Source organism: Rhinopithecus bieti, unplaced genomic scaffold, assembly GCF_001698545.2.
Source record: "Rhinopithecus bieti isolate Rb0 unplaced genomic scaffold, ASM169854v2 scaffold_2453, whole genome shotgun sequence".
NCBI lineage: Eukaryota > Metazoa > Chordata > Mammalia > Primates > Cercopithecidae > Rhinopithecus > Rhinopithecus bieti.
In genome coordinates this window covers 4,642,868-4,657,844 of record NW_016804447.1, presented here as the reverse complement: position 1 = coordinate 4,657,844, position 14,977 = coordinate 4,642,868, and positions in this window count along the sequence as shown.

The following is a 14,977-nucleotide window of genomic DNA, read 5'->3' as shown; positions in this document are numbered from 1 at the left end:
AAAAAAAAAAAAAAAACCCCACACAAAAAAACAGAAAACGAAAATTTCAAGAGAAAAACAATCTTAACCCAAAGCATTCCTTAATAATGACGGAATTTTAGGAGGCAGAGGTGTTTAGGGGTTGGTGGGCCTTCCTGGTGACACTTAGGTCAGATCTCCTACCTTCCACCAAGGTGTCTCTCTCCCAAAATGGGGCTATTCCCTTGGCCGGGATTTTGCCTCCCATCCCCATTTTTTTTGCCTACTTAGCACCTGCTCATCTTGAAGGTCTCAGCTGAAGCATCACTTTCTCAGGGAAGCCCTTGCTGACCTCTTAGACTGGGTCATATTCCGTTAATGGTGCTCACAGCACCATGACTATGCCTTCTTAGCACTTGCCACAATTTCCATTTTTCATACATTTATGTGACTATTCAATTGTTGGCTGACTCCCCTACTAGATATCAAGTTCTGTAAGGGCAGCAGTCATGCCTGCTCTTGGTCATTTGTATCTACAACATGTGTACCTTATCTGATTCATGGTGGGCCCCCATTAAATAGTTGTTGACCAAATAGACCAGGAAACTTCAGTGTCTTTATGCATCTTCCTTTTTACTCCTGTCACTCCCCGCTGCCTTATGGAGGCCAAGAACATACATCAGTATCCTTCTACACAGAAACTTGTAAATATAAAACCTGGCAGAGCAAAGCAAAGAATGTTAAGCAGTCTCTCTTTTCCTGTTCCTTCCACATAGTCCCTTCACAATGCTCTATATGGACACAGTGCCAATGAGGCATGCACATGCTTGTGCCTCCCGGGGGTGAAGCCCATACCAAGCACATCATAATACTCCTTGGGACAAACTTTTAATAACACAGGCATAGTCATACTGTGATCAAACCCATGGACCCGAGTTTGCTGTTCAAGGCCCACAGCCCCAGGACGCTGTCCTTTGCAGAAGTTGATTAGCATGATTTGGGCCATTGAACTAGGACTCTCTACCTCCCCAAGCAAAGCTTAATCTTGACTCTTTCTGCTTCTGTATTGGAAAAAGAGCAGTCCAGTTTTTGCAGATAAGATCAGGGCCATTTATGAAGGCTGTCTTTACCTTTCTTCTGTTTCCTGCAGGCTGTGATGGTCACATATGGTTATTGCTGGGTCTACCTTACCCTGGGAGGTTTGTCTAAAAACTGAAAGACAACACTCTGGCCTCAGACCAAATGTGGAGTGGAAATGGCCTGGATTCTTGGCAGCTTCTCAGTTCCACTGACAGCAGCCTTGCTTGTGGAGGCGGCTGGTATCAGGAATATCTTGAGCTTGGGTCCTGGGAAAATTTTTCTCTGTTGCTTTTGTCTGGGATGGGGTGAGGGAAGCTTTAAAGACTACCTCTCTGTCTCTCTGTCTCTGGTATGTTTTACATCTTTTTTTTTTTTTTTTTTGGACTTAGTTTTGCTCTTGTTGGCCAGGATGGAGTGCAATGGCATGATCTTGGCTCACCGCAATCTCTGCCTCCCGGGTCCAAGTGATTCTCCTGCCTCAGCCTCCTGAGTTGCTGGGATTACAGGTGCACACTACCATGCCTGGCTAATTTTTGTATTTTTCGTAGAGATGGGGTTTCTTATGTTGATCGGGATGGTCTTGAACTCCTGACCTCAGGTGATCCACCCGCCTCGGCCTCCCAAAATGTTGGGATTATAGGTGTGAGCCACTGTGCCTGGTCTATATCAAATACTTTTAAAAATACTAGAACTAACCAAGACAGATTTTGCTCTAGGAACAGCATCTACCTGTCATTTATAATTGAGACTTTTTAGTATAACTCTCAAGTTTGAGGAACAGAGATTAATTTACATCAAGTGTTTTATAATTGCAATTATCTTGGAGGAGTGAGGGTAGGAAAACAGATCATAATTTAGACTGCATGGTAACATTTTTCACACAGTTTAATAAGATTTAAGATGCAGGATTTGGAATCGTCAACCCAAATAGACTTCATTGTTCTTCCAAAAATGGCATGCACAGTAAAAGAACAATGTTAATAACAGTGATTACATGTGTGGGTTCAGGTGTTGGTTTGAAATCTCAGGTTATTCACTGTGTGACTTCTGGATAATTAAGTCCCTGAGCCTATTTGCAAACCAGGAAGAGTTAATTCCTGCCTGTAGAGTTGTGAGTTGTTTTTGTTGTTGTTGTTTGTTTGTTTGTTTTTACAGGATCTCACTCTCTCGACCAGGCTGGAGTGATGTTTTGATACAAAACCTATAGGGGGCTGGGCACGGTGGCCCACGCCTGTAATTCCAGCGCTTTGGAAGGCTGAGGTGGGTAGATTACTTGAGGCCAGGAGTTCGAGACCAGCCCGGCCAACATGTCGAAACCTCATCTCTACTAAAAATACAAAAATTAGCTGGGCGTGGTGGTGCATGCCTATAATCCCAGTTACTCAGGAGGCACGAGAATTGCTAGAACCTGGAAGGCAGAAGTTGCAGTGAACTGAAACTGCACTATTAGACTCCAGCATGAGTGACAGAGCAAAACTCTGTCTCAAAAAACAAAGAAACAAACAAAAACCTATGGGGTAGGCAGGGCGTGGAGAGAAAAGAAAAAAAATCCGCCTAAGGGGTAGATAATCTTAACCAAGTTTTTAGATAAGAAAACTGAGGCCCAGGGTGGTTAGATGACTAGCCCAGAGTTGCACAGCTAATAAATGGCAGTATCTCAGAACCAGGACCTACATTCAGGTTTTCTAATCCCAAATTCAGGAGTTCTTTCTATTATACCACAGCACTAAAAGTTCAACTAAAATCAGACTGAGAAATTTAAAAGTGTATATTCTATTTATATAACAAATTATGATTCTCTCTTAGTAACCTGGAAGAGCAATTTGAAATTTGCAGATAATTTCATTCACTTGCTCTCCATAAGCCCCAGGAGGATGTGGGTTTTTTCAGATGAGAAGGTACGGAGGATTAGGGGTTTACAAAGCTTCTTGAAAGTCACAGGGCTAGGTTGGGGGCAGGTGTGCTGATGATAGTGCAGCTGCAACTAGGCCTGCCCCCAACAGAGAGTCCCTCTGTGACCCTGCAGGGCCTCACTGGCACAGGAGCAGGCCCCAGCTAGACTCCGATGAGTGTGAATTCACTGATAACAGTGAATAGTATTGAATGCCTCTCCTGTGCAGGTTGGGAATTACCTGTATTTTCCCACTTAAGACAATCCATCAGGTTTGTTTTTTTTTTTTTTGGAGATGGAGTCTCACTCTGTCACCCAGGCAGGAATGCAGTGGCATGATCTCGGCTCACTGCAACCTCTGCCTCCCGGGTTCTAGTGATTCTCCTGCCTCAGCCTCCTGAGTAGATGGGACTACAGGCATGTGCCACCACACCCAGCTAATTTTTGTATTTTTAGTAGAGATGTGTTTTCACCATGTTGGCCAGGCTGGCCTCGAAATCCTGACCTCAAATGATCTGCCCACCTTGGCCTCCCAAAGTGCTGGGATTACAGGTGTGAGCCACCGTGCCCGGCCGCTACCAGGTTTTGAAGAGGTCATAAAGGGAGGAGTGTTCTGCCTGATTCTAACATCTACACACTAACCCATTACATACATACATTCCTTTTTGATAAATCAAGTCAGGCTTGCTAATCTTAATTTGGTGCCCTTTGCAGTGGTAATTAGTTTTACTGTGGGCCAATAAAAACCAAGATTCCAAATCAAGCACAAAACAATTCAACCAACAGATCCCTAGAAACCTATCAAGAAGGAAGAAAAAGAGATTAAGGAGATTTGGGCAGCTCTTTCATAACTCTCCTTGCAAATTTCATCAACATACAGCATGTTCCCCAAGGGGGAGATCCCCACCCTCACCTCAGCATTGAAAGTAAAATAACACACTCCACGTTGCTGATCCTCGGTTGAAACGTATGACCTGCAGAAACTCAATGAGCTTGAATTAATGTTTGTTAAAAAAGAAATATGGTTTTTAAAAGTAGTATCCTTTTGATCCCTGACTGCAAAATAAGCCGCTTGGAGCTAACTTAGCTTCTTCCCCTATTAACCATGTCTCCCTCTCTTTCCCCATATTGTAGCTATTAAGCACAAATTGAGGACTATGTGATCCTTTGTCCTGAGTCAGAAGCCTTTCAAGCTCCCACCCTGAGCCATCCAAGATTCCTTAACTTTCTTTCAGCCTCTATAAAAATCAATTATTGTTCTGTTTTATATACGTACACTGAACCTCTCAACAACCGCTTGATTCAGCAGAACGCTCCGGTCTTAAACTTTTCAGCGAAGCAGTGAGTGATGAAAGCTTTAGTGTAGCTACTGAACTGATCCTGACAGCAAAAAAGGAGAAGAAAAAAGTTTGCTTCCAGAATTGTAAGAAGTGTGTTTCATTGCACAATATCCTAACCAGGAGGGCAGCTCATCAGCTGACCATATTGCCACAGAAGTGTTTCCTGCTGAAGTGGGAGGGGTTGAAAGACAAGAAGGGTACAGGTAGGAGCAGACAAAGCTGGCAGGCAAAAGCAGCAGAACATTGAACAGAAATGCATTGAGAATCTCTGGATCTGAAAAGCGATCAGCAGGGTTAAGAATGGCCAAGCACAGAATCCAGTCTTCCTCTTGACCACAGTGCAGCTGTTCTTTTTCTGCTCCATGAATTTGCTAAGGGGGAAAAAAGCAACCCCTGGCCTGTCTATTGTCAAGGCCAGTGAAATATGCTGGGTCATGACCAAGTTGTTTCTTAGCTTTCCAGAGCTTCTAACCACTAGACAACACTATTTCTAGTCCTTGCTGGTAAAGTCAAATTTCAGTGCTCTACAGAAGGCAGCCTGGTGTAGAGGAGTGCCTCCCAAACTTTAGTCTGCATGGGAATCACCTGGAGTCCTGTTACAATAGAGATGACTGGGCCCCATGCCACACTTTCAGATTTAGTAGATCTGGAGTGGGGCCTAAGAATTTGCTTTTCTAACAAGTTTCCCAGTTGTTACAGATATTGCTGGTCTGGGAACTATTGTCTGACAGCCTGTGGTCTAGAGGAGAAACACAGAGTTGGGAGTAGACAGACATGGGTTCTGGTCCTAGTTCTTCCACCTCCGGTGTGCCTTTGAGAGAGCCACTTCTTTGAGCTTTGGTTTTCTCATCTGACAGGACAGATAATGGCAGACAATGGTAGTGTGGTTAGATGCATGGACTGTGACTGTGTTCTAATCTGGCTCTGCCACTGTCTATGTGATGTTATACAAGCTACTTCACCTCTTTCTTCCTCTATTTGCTCATTTATAGAGTAGGGGTAACAGCAGCATCTACCACATAGAGTTGCCTTGAGCCTTGAGAGAGTGAGACTACGTAAAGCATTTTTTTTTTTTTTTTTTTTTTTTTTTTTGAGCCGGTGTCTCGCTCTGTCGCCCAGGCTGGAGTGCAGTGGCCGGATCTCAGCTCACTGCAAGCTCCGGGGTTTACGCCATTCTCCTGCCTCAGCCTTCCGAGTAGCTGGGACTACAGGCGCCCGCCACCTCGCCCGGCTAGTTTTTTTGTATTTTTTAGTAGAGACGGGGTTTCACCATGTTAGCCAGGATGGTCTCGATCTCCTGACCTCGTGATCCGCCCGTCTCGGCCTCCCAAAGTGCTAGGATTACAGGCTTGAGCCACCGCGCCCGGCCTACGTAAAGCATTTATGACAGCGCATGGTACATGGGAAGCACCAGGTAAACTTTTGCTATTATGATTTTTTTTTTGTACTTGTTAGAATTACATGGAATAAAGCATGTAAAGTGTCCTGTGTGACGTCAGATGCATAGAAAGTGCCTAGTAAATGTCAATTTCCTCTCCTCAACCCAAAAGAAGGAAGTCAGAGTGCTGACCAGAACATTGTCCTTTAAGTGGAGATCTCAGCAGAAGGGTATGGTCAAGAAAGATAACAGCGTGAGGATTTTAGCTGTTAGTGGGGCAGAGTATGCCAGGTGCCACCTCTTTGTAACCTGAGGGGTCCATGCCAACAGGGCCTTCCTTTGAGCAAAGATCAGCAACTTGGACCATTTAAACAACTTCTGCCTGGTGCTCATAGATGTGGGAAAGGTTGAAGGAGCTCCTGGCAGTATATTGAAAAACCAGTATTCCCTTTGGGGAGAAGGGCTGGAACTAGCTAAGCATAGCTCAGGGCACACAGGCATCCTCATTTCAAGGCTGGCAGGACTCAGGCTAATTCATTTCCTTCATTTTTCCCTGCCCACAGATCAAGGCAGCCCTAAAATTACCACGGAGCTGATTGCTGAGGGCTAAGACAGTGTGGTCATTTATCTTCCTTTCTAGCCATGTTCTCTAGTAATGGCCTGTGAATAAAGGGCAGGATGGAAGGTTAGATAAAACTGTCCATCATCCCTGTTGTATCCAGTGAGAATCTAGGGAGTTGCTGTAGGACAAAGCATCTATATACATTTTGCATAGGCTATATATTAATAACTCCCTCTTGGATATTTTTGATACCCAGTAGTATACCCTAAAGGCCCTGAGAAGTCCCACAGTGAAGAAATGATGGTTTTTATTCTTAACTGAGCAGTCTTCAAATTGTTTGACCATGGAAACTTTTTTCATTCAGGCAAATAATTACTCTTAACATACAGTGGCAAATGCTGGACCACGCAGAAATTTAAATGTCCAGATGTGGAATTGTTTAAACAGTAAGGGCCTCTGACCTCTAGGGGGAAATAGATTAAGTTTCCAGATGCTTTAGTTTTAGTTTAGATTAAGCCATATATCAGTTTCCAAATGTTTTAGCTTATTGCTCAATCCATACTAAGTACTTGTCAAATGCTGGCTCTCTGAATATCACCAACACAACCTGTTGATAAGTCAAAGCTATCTGTATTATTTATTGTGGTAAGGGAGATCACCTCCTAGACAGAGCTTTGGTAATATCTCTGAGGGGGAAAAAGCAAGGTTGTATTTTATTATTTAATACATTATTTTATGCCTTCTGATCAGTGGTGAATTAAAAAATATATTTTATTGGGAGTTTGGTTTAAGGTGATCTTTCAATAAGGGGACTTGATGAAGATTGAATAAGGATAATAACACAACAGTGTAGAATTGGAAACAGCAAGGAAAGGATTTTGAGGTGAGGGATTTGAAGATCCTTAGGGTGTTAACGGTCTGCTAGTACTTCCTGTTGAAGAGTGAAGAATCTTTTTGGGAAGTTTCTGTAATGAATAATCAAATTATTTGCTTAGGCTAGAATCTCCTGGAATAGTAAAGTTATGCTAATGAAGACAATGGAGTAGTAAACTTACGTTAATGTAGTAAAGAAAGTGTATGTATATGTGTGAGTGAGTGTATGTGTTGAGAGACAGCGAGTTAGAGAGAGAGGTCAAGTCCTTAGTTTCCAAGATGTGTATGTGGGATAGATGGTTTTCATTTTCACGCTTAATTTCTGAACTTATTATATGGATGTTGAATGCTTATTTATTTTGTTTTAGTTGTTTCTGCCAGGCTAGACTGAAGTGGGATATAACTTGAGGATGTGACATGTGTGTTGACTGTAGTCTACATCGTTGTTGAGTTTCCACTGTGTGTCAATGCCAAGACTACCACCACTTCCCGTGAATGTGTATTTTGTCAATGCTTACAGATACATTCACATTATTCAGAGCTGTGAAACTTCTCTTAAGAATGCTCTCATTTGGGGACATATCAGCAAGAATGATGTCCATTCCTTTGTTGGATTGTAGTATATTTTGGAGCAAGGACAGAAGACAACTTGGAAATGATGAAGTGGGCCATTGTTTGTTTGCTGAGGGTAGAGCCTCCTAGAAGTAGTGAATCCCTTGGTAAAGACCACGATGGAGAATACATTGATGTGGACTGCTTTCCATTTACTGAGGAAGTTCATATGAGGAAGTTCATGGCTTTAATGTCTTCCTTATTTTACAAAAACAAAATAAGAAATGTCACTGATCACTCAAGTTGTATATGACATTTTAGAAGAAAATGATGAATTTGGTCTTCACAGGATCAAAGTATAGAATGAATTACAGGTTTAATAATAAAATTGAACTGATATCTTTGATAATAATAAATTTATATTCCATGAATTAAATGAGTTAAAAAAATAAAACCTTTAATCCCAATGTCTGATGTGGTAAGACCAACTCAGGAAATATTTTCTGTGAAATTATTTTACCTTTTCCTTTGGAAAACTACTTTTATCTCCAGGTTATTTAATCCTATTTGGAAAAAAGAAAAATTCTGGGCTAATGGCACAATGACTTTGAAAACACAGGAACGTTGCTACGTTACATACTGTCAAACCTCTTCTGTTACAAGTTGGTATGATTCTATTGCAAAAATAAAAAAGATGTGTCTAAGATCTTGGATAGTACAATTTTAATATTAACTTTAATAATCAGATACTAGTTGAACGAAACCAGGCATAATTGTTTAGGTGGCAGGAACTACCTGAATTCATGAGAAATCTGAAATGCAAACTATATTTTAAGGACAAAGGACGTACAGTAAGTGAAGATAGTTCAACTGAATAACATACATTTATTGAAGCCCATACCAATTGCAGCATTATGCTAGGTCCTGGGAATTCAAAAATCAGTATGAGCTAGTCCCTGTCCTCGAGCTCATTACCTAGAATGGGAGAATGAAGGGAAAAGATGTAAGTCAGAATATAGTAGGTGCTATGTTATGGCACAGAATGCTGGGGGTCAGTTGAAGACTTCTAGAAGAGATGATGTATTAGTTATGTATCACTGCGTAACAGTGACCCCAAACATAGTGGATTTGAACAATACACATTTGTTATTTCATATTGTTTTTAAGGGCTCAAAAGTCTGGAGGTGGTTTAGCTGGGCTGATATGGTTTGGCTGTGTCCCCACGCAAATCTCATCTTGAATTGTAACTCCCATAATTCCCACGTGTTGTGGGAGGGACCCAGTGGGAGGTAATTAAATCATGCAGGCAGGTTTTCTCATGCTGTTCTCGTGATAGAGAATAGGTCTCACTAGATCTGATGGTTTTACAAAGGGCAATTTCCCTGCACATGCTCTTTTGCCTGCTGCCACGTAAGATGTGCCTTTGCTACTCCTTCGCCTTCCACCATGACTCTGAGTCCTCCCCAGCCATGTGGAACTGTGAGTTCATTAAACTTTTTTTGCCTTATAAATTACCCAGTCTCAGGTGTTTCTTCATAGCAGTATGAAAATGGTCTAATACATGGGTAGTTCTAGCTCAGGGTCTCTTCTGGGTTTTGGCCATTTGAAGGCTTGATTGGGGAAGGATCCACTTTCTAGATGGATCATTCACATGACTGTTGGTAGGTGGCCTCAGTTCTTTACTATGGGGGCCTTTCCATAGAGCTACTCACAACATGACAGCTAACTTATCCCACCAAAGTGAGGGATCTTATTGTGAAAGTGAGAAAGGCAAAAGTCACAATGTCTTATAAGTTAGCCTCAGAAATGGCATTCCACTGATTGTACAGATCAACCCTGATACAATATGAGAGAGGACCATAAAAGGGTGTGAATACCAGGAGGCAGGGATTGTTGGCAGCCATGTTGGAGGCTGGCTACCATAGATACTATGTAAACCTAGTAGAAATCTAGGAAATAAGCCTTTACAAATTATTATATTATTATTTTAAATGTTTTAATTAACTGATAATCTTAGCTGATAATTTTAACTAAAATATGAATGTCTATATATAAAAGGAGAATAATAGTAGCCAATATTTATTGAACTCTTTCTATAAAGCAGGTACTGTCAAACCACTTTGATCATCTAATTGAGAGGGAGAAGAGGATAGTGTTTAAACATCTGGATTCTAGAGCCACATAGACTTTTAAAAAAATATTGACAGGTTGTGGCAGATTACTTAAGCATTCTGTGCGTTGATGTTCTTATCTGTAGACAAAAGGAATAGTATTTCCTTCATAGGATTTGAAACCGCCTTTACAAAATTGTGACTGAAACAGTGAAAGAGATCTAACTTAACTGACTCTATATTGCTTCTAACCTCCAAGCTGTCCTTGTTTATTCCTGGGCGTAGGCTGAACTAACTTTGGGAGAAACTTAGTTTGTAATTTATAGTTTAAAACAAAGATGACAACAGCCCTTCCCCAAAGCAGACCTCCTTCTTGCCTGGAGACTAGGTTGCCTCTGTAGGACTAACATTAGCCACAAGATTAGAAATTATGGTTTAGGAGTCATGCAGCTGGAGGATACAAGATTCTGATTCTCCCTAAACTGCTCCTAAGATCAGTGCTTAAGATATTTTGCAGGTCCTGCACTTGATGGATCAGCTATCATCAGCCAGATCAATAAACTGGCTCATCTGATCTTGTGGCCCCTACCCAGGAACTGACTCAGTGCAAGAAGCCAGCTTCTTCTCTTCTTTTCTGAGACAGAATCTTGTGCTGTCACCCAGGCTGGAGTGCAGTGGTGCAATTTCACCTCACTGCACACTCTGTCTCCTGGGTTCAAGAAATTCTCCTGTCTCAACCTCCCCAGTAGCTGGGATTACAGGTGTGCACCACCATGCCCAGCTGATTTTTATATTTTTAGTAGAGATGGGATTTTGCCATGTTGGCCGGGCTGGTCTCAAACTCCTAACCTCAAATGATCCACTTGCCTCAGCCTCCCAAAGTGCTAGGATTATAGGTGTGAGCCACTGTGACCAGCCAAGAAGCCAGCTTCTACTCTCTATGATTTCATCCCTGACCAATCAGCACTCCTGGCTCACTGGCTTACCCCCCCACCCACCAAGTTGTCCTTAAAAACTCAGCTCCTCGAATGCTCAGGGAGACTGATTTGAGTAATAATAAAACTCCAGCCTACACAGCTGGCTCTACATGGATTACTCTTTCTCTATTGCAATTCCCCTGTCTTGAGAAATTGGCTCTGTCCAGGCAGTGCGTAAGGTGAATCCCCTGGGCGATTACAGATTGTCTTGAGGGTAAAGTAAGCCCAGCCTTTGGCCTGTCTCCTAAATGGAATACTTAGGTTCAGAAATCCAGCTTGGCTGTCCATCCTTTCCCTCCCTCCCTTCCTTCCTTCCTTCCTTCCTTCCTTCCTTCCTTCCTTCCTTCCTTTGTTTCCTTTTTTTTTTTTCCTCAAACTATTGGAAGACTGCAAGACATGGGCATCACATTGGACTGGCCCAGTAGGAAGCAAGGAAATCTTAGTTTAAAGTTGGATATACTACACAAAACAGGCTGGTCCACCCCCATGGGGCCAGTGAGCTGGGCTGGGTTTCAAGTTGTCAGTCCACTGCTATGCTCAGTCCTCTTGAAAGAAAGAAAAAAAAATGTAGGTCACCCCATGGACTATAGGGCAAGTATCTGAATGCTCCCTAGGGGAGCTGCTCCGTAGCTTGGAGCAACCCAAGCTTTTTCCATGGGACACTGAAAGCTGGCCAATAGGCCACCCTAGGGTGTCCCTCTGACTTCATGCCCTCACGACTGAGGACTTCTCTCTTTTTGGCTCTGGCTCCCCTGAAGTCCCACTTACCATTCTCATCTGGCTTAACCTGGCTGAACTTGTGGTAGGGGCTCCTGTCCTCTTTATTTCTTTAGCATTGGTCAAAATGTCCCTGTGGGACACCCTTCACCACCCTGTGCCCAGTTATTTCTATCTTTAGAAGGTAGAAACTGTGGAAACAAGTGCTGGCTCAATCTTAGCTAGGTCATCTGTCCAGGGCCTTCCTGGGTTATGCAGGCATGCTGTAGCTTTCATTTATCAATGCTTGGGATTGTGAAAACAGCTTTTCACAAATGAAACAACCAAAAACTCCAGACAAGTTTACCTAAATTTGTAAAGGTTTCTATAGCTGTTTTTTTTTTTCTTTCTTGTGCACAGTTATTTCAAAATAAATAGCAACGATTTGTAATGCCAGTGAGGGCAACTGTGTTTAGAATGTTGCCCACCACTTCTGACAGCCCCTGCTACCCCCTCCTTTCTTCAGAAATGACACTCAGGCCTTTAAAAATGTACATGATGTGACCTAGTAACAAAAATATATTTGGTCTCTGCCTCCATTTCCTGGCAGACAGCTCTTAAAACCCCTGGAATTGGCCAGGCCTGGTGGCTCATGCCTGTAATCCCAGCACTTTGGGAGGCCGAGGCAGGCAGATCATTTGAGGAGTTTGAGACCAGCCTGGCCAACATAGTGAAAACCCTGTCTCTACTAAAAATACAAAAATTTCTTGGGTGTGGTGGTGCACATCTGTAATCCCAGCTACTCAGGAGGCTGAGGCAGGAGAATCACTTGAACCTGGGAGACAGAGGTTGCAGTGAGCTGAGATTGTGCCACTACACTCCCGCCTGGGCAACAGAGTGAGACTCTGTCTCAAAAACTAACTAACTAACTAACTAAGTAACTAACTAACTAACTAACTACTCTGGAATTTCCTTAGTGATAAGTGCCTTTTTGTATGTTAATCAGATGACTGAAGGCTGGGGGCTTCTGGATGACCCCTGGACAAGTAGGGTGGGTGGAGGTAGGGTGGCTGGTTGCCAGGGGAACCAATCATGTGATTAGAGGGTTGGGACTTTCAGCCCCACCACTCAACTCTTCTCTCCGTGTAAGGGGAGAGGGTAAGGCTGATGGGTTTGGTCACTGATGGCCAGTGATGTAATCGATCATGCCTACGTAGTAATGAAGCCTCCTTAAAAACTCAGAAGGATGGGCTCAGAGAGTTTCTGGGTTGTTGACCTTGCGGAGGTGCCTGGTGGGTGGCATACCTGGAGAGGGCAAGGAAGCTCTGCACCCTGTCTCCTGTATCTTCCCATATGCAAGGGGAACATATCTCTTCCATCTGGCTGTTCCTGAGTTGTACTGAAACAGGAAATTTCCCTTGACCCTTTCATGGGCCTTGTGATGGGGTACTTCCCTTACTCAGCCTGCAGCTCTCAACTCCTTGAGGGAGGGGGAGCATGCAGCTGAGCGGGTGCAGGAGTTGAAGTGAGTGTTTTTGGGCGCCAGCAGGAGCAAAACTCTGTGAGACCCCATGACAGCATCTGGGCGGGGCGGGGTGGGGGGTGTCCCTGTGACCCATGAAGCCCCAGAGGGCGTGTGTTACAGTGGTCTTTTAGCTTTGCTGTCCACAGACGCTTTAAGCATTAAACAGCTCAGTGGGACCTTTACCTTTTCGTGAGGGCAGAGGATCAGCATAACAGCCACAGTGTCTGCACTTGTGGCACCCAAGCTCTTGTTTGGTGTCCAGGAAAACTCAGATTGCATGAACGAATTGAAGGGTGGTGAATGTGGAGGATTTTATTGCCGATGAAAGTGGTTCTTAGTGGGAAGGGAAGCTGGAAGGCAGATGGAGCAGGAAGGTGATCTTCCCCTGGAGTACAGCCATACCCATCTGGACTCCTCTCTGAAGGACACCGTCGAGCTGTCCCTCTAAAGTCAAACTGCTTCTCTCTGACGTCCAACTGCAGTTTCTGACGTCCATCTGCTGCTTCTCCTCTCCCCTTCTCTGCCCTCCACCAGTTGGGTTAGGGGTTTTTATGGGTACAGGATGGGGAGTGGAGAGGGCCATGGGTGGTTTTGGAAAAGGCAACATTTGAGTAGGAAAACAGGAATGCATGTTCTTACTATAGGTTATAGTTCCATGCTTGAAGGTGGGGCTTCGCCAGGGACCCTGCCCTTTTCTGCCTAGAATTTCTCTGCCTCCTGTTCCTATCAGTACCCTTTGTAATAAACTGGTAATCTAGTAAGCAAAATGTTTTTCTGAGTTCTGTGAGCCATTCTAGGAAATGATGGAACCTGAGGTGGGTTCCAGGAAGCTCTGATTTATACCCAATCAGTCAGAGGCACCAGTGACAACTTGGGCTCATGATTGGTGTCTGAAGTATGGGGGAGAGGAGGGGAGAAGTCCTGTGGTACTGAGCCCTGAACCTGTGGGATCTGATGCTACTTCTAGGTACATAGTGTCTGAATCAAATTAAATTGCAGGACCCCCAAATGGCATCCTCAGAGAATTGCAGAATTATCTGGCGTGGGAAAAGCCCACACATCTGGTCATAGAAGTGTTCTGTGTTGAGTGTGAGCATAGAAAACACACTTTGTTCTTTTATTTGGTGACATATTTGAAGTATTGAGAGTATCTTGGAGGAAAAATCTATTTTCCCTAACAATGGGAAATGCCAACTACTCGCCAGCGATTGATCTGTAAGTAAGAACTGCCTTAGTAAAGTAAACCCTCATTAGCAGATGGTTATCTCATGGGTTCCTATATTTACCTTTCCATGATGAATGGGAAGACCTGCCATTGCCAAGATAAAGAGTTTTTCTAAAGTTTGGGCAGCCTCCACCTTTCCCAGGGCAGCTGTCACCCCTGGCCCCATTCCTTCCTGGCTGGCAGCAGTCTCTGACGTCAAGCTCTCTACATCTGGGTTGGGGCTGAGGTGCCAGGAACAGGCAAGAGCAAGCTCTTCTTCCACATCTGCCAACCCCCTCCTTCTCTTTGTTGAGAGCTTTTCTCAAACCTTGTCTCCTTAGAGAAACCTGGCCTAAAACCATGGAGTGGCCAGCTCCATTTCGTGTGTCCACAGGCAAACTTCCATGTAGGTTAGCCACCCTAGATTTTTAAATTTTTATTTATTTATTTTACTTTACTTTTTATTTATTTATTTTTTTGAGACAGAGTCTCACTTCATTGCCCAGACTGGAGCGCCAGTGATGTAATCTTGGCTCATTGCAACCTCTGCCTCCTGAGTTTAAGTAATTCTCCTGTATCAACCTCCTGAGTAGCTGGGATTACAGGCATGTTCCACCACACCTGGCTAATTTTTGTATTTTTAGTAGAGACGGGGTTTCATCATGTTGGCCAGGCTGATCTAGATCTCCTGACCTCAGGTGATCTGCCCACCTCAGCCTCCCAAAGTGTTGGGATTACAGGCGTGAGCCACCGCACCCAGCCAGATTTTTATCATAAATAAATGCAAGCATACTTCTCCACAAAAAGAATATAAATGACACAAAGGTATA